At 50.3% G+C, this 2342-nt stretch overlaps 1 protein-coding gene across 2 annotated transcripts in view; it reads right to left on the reverse strand.

Annotated features, from left to right (window-relative positions):
• ABCC4 (ATP binding cassette subfamily C member 4) overlaps positions 1-2342 on the reverse strand; it is a 351018-nt gene that overhangs the window by 297317 nt on the left and 51359 nt on the right. The gene's annotated exons all lie outside the window — the stretch shown is intronic.

Genomic DNA, 2342 nt, shown 5'->3' on the forward strand with positions numbered 1-2342 from the left:
CCCCCGGGGAGAGGGCTGCCCGGCCCCGCTCCCGCTCCCTGCCTTCAAAGCCTGGCGCGGAAACTGCCCAGGTGCGGGCGTCCTGCTCCCCTCCAAGGTCCCTTCCTTCACGGCCCTGAGCCACCAACTGCGGCGCGGCCCCTGCCCCTGCCCGGCACAGGGCTTGACTCGTTGGTGCCAGGGGAAGAGCAGGTTGCAGCCCACCTCATAGCGCCCAAACCGCTCTCGAATCGCATTTAGGGACACACAGCTACACGCACACATTGGGCGTGTCGACACGTGCATTTACCCGGCTTTTATGGGGAGGGTTGGGTTTATACATGCAGGCGTTACAGCGCAGTAACGCTGTGTATGGACGGACTTGGGTACACAAATAGGGATACTGTGCAGTAAGGCATCTACACATGCCTCACTGTGCAGGAAACACTCAGGCGGGAATCTGTCACCTGCCTCATGCAGATAGCAAATTTCCACCCAAGTCACTGCATGTCGCCAGAGTTACTGCACAGCATGCAGTGTGTGGACTGCGCAGTGATTTCTGGCCACTGAGCGGGCACTTAAGTTACTGCCAAGTAACGGTGCACGTGTAGACATGCTCATTTAGACACATGCTCACACCCTTCCACACATGCTCAAACACACACGTCCCGCTTTCACTGAAATCTAGCACTCACTTAAAATCAGCCAAACCATGGTTACCCCAAGATCAAATGTGGCCAACCTTTTATTCAGGGGTGGATCTAGGACTAGCTCCCTGCTTCGTTCCCCACCTATGCAAACAGACCGTCCTCAAGAGCCCACAGGGACTTTAGGTCTCTAGCAGGTGACAATTCCCACCTTTCCTTTCCCTCCCCATTCCACAGCTGCCACTGTTGCTTTCCCTGATGTTTTGGGGGCTGGGAGAGCACCAGACCTGTTCCTCCCCACCCAGCCAGGGGAGGGGACAGGAGCAACATCAGGGCTGGAGAGTAGTTCCCTGCTCTGTCCTCCAGCCCCTGGGAGCAGGCAGGCGGAAGGGGATTCCCCTCAACCCATCCCCACTGCTGCTGTCCCCAACTGAAATCAGCCCACATGCAGCCTGGCTGCACCAGACAGGAGCAGCTCTGGTGCCTCCCCTACCCCTGGGACAGTGAGAAAGCAGAGGAAGTGGGGAAAAGGAGGGGAGGAAGGTTTTCACTTCTTGTTAAAGGGTTTTAAAAGTCCCCCAAAGCTCCCCTGGTGCAGTGCAATTCAAAAGAGGGGGTACAACTGCCCCATTACAGCTTCTCTGGATCTGCACATGCAGTTTTTAATAAAAAAGTTAAAGCTAGGACTCAGTGGCAACACATAGGGGGTGCATGGGGGTGCATGTCCACCCCCTGAGAGCGCTGCTGCACCCCCTGCCAGCCAGCATTCCCCACTTAAGCGACATGTTGGGGGGCAGGTGGGAGCACTGGTGCTCCCCCTGAAAGCGCCAGATGGGGAGCGGGGGCACCAGGAGAAGCGCCACTGGCACTTCTGTGTCAGTGCAATCAGCTGCAGGGGGACCCCTACCCCGCCAGTCACTGACCCTCTGACTCAGAAGGCACCAGTCGCCCATGCCAGAACTTCAGAAAAACCTGTAGAAGGTCTTTATACCACTCAGAGGGGGAAAAAAATTGAAAAAAAAAAGAGCGAAAAGACATTAAGGTGGAGATCTTAATATAAGCACCATTACCTTCCTGGGATAAAATAGTAAAGTTGGGCTGCCTGTGAATTAGGATTCTTTCTTTGGATAAGGCAGCAAAATTAAGTCTATAATCCCTGGTTAATTTTAGTCATACTGCAATGACTGCTTTGTTGTTATAACACAAAGAGAATTTTTTTTCCCCAAGGACATTGGCTTTGGAGAAAAGAATAAATAATTTACTTCCTGGATTAGTGTCTTAAGTCCTCTCTCTCCCTGCATTCCACCCACATTATTATGAATGACACTGATACTGTAAATGATACCAAGTAGGGCTGCAGCCTTGTAAACATTTACACTCATGTAAGTATTCCAATAACTTAATTTCCAAAACAAAATGCTCTTAAAAGATAATCGGATGGAGGGAGGAAAGCAAAGCAGAAGGGGGAAAAAAAATCATATTAAACAGAAAATATTTTTTTAAAAGCCAGTAGGCTAGATAAATTTGTAGGAATAGCTGTTACAGAGTGTAAATGTTTACAAGGCTGCAGCCCTACTTGGTATCATTTACAGTATCAGTGTCATTCATAATAATGTGGGTGGAATGCAGGGAGAGAGAGGACTTAAGACACTAATCCAGGAAGTAAATTATTTATTCTTTTCTCCAAAGCCAATGTCCTTGGGGAAAAAAAATTCT

Source organism: Gavialis gangeticus, unplaced genomic scaffold (assembly GCF_001723915.1).
Source record: "Gavialis gangeticus isolate Ggan-Ray unplaced genomic scaffold, GavGan_comp1, whole genome shotgun sequence".
In the NCBI taxonomy this organism is placed as follows: Eukaryota; Metazoa; Chordata; order Crocodylia; family Gavialidae; genus Gavialis; species Gavialis gangeticus.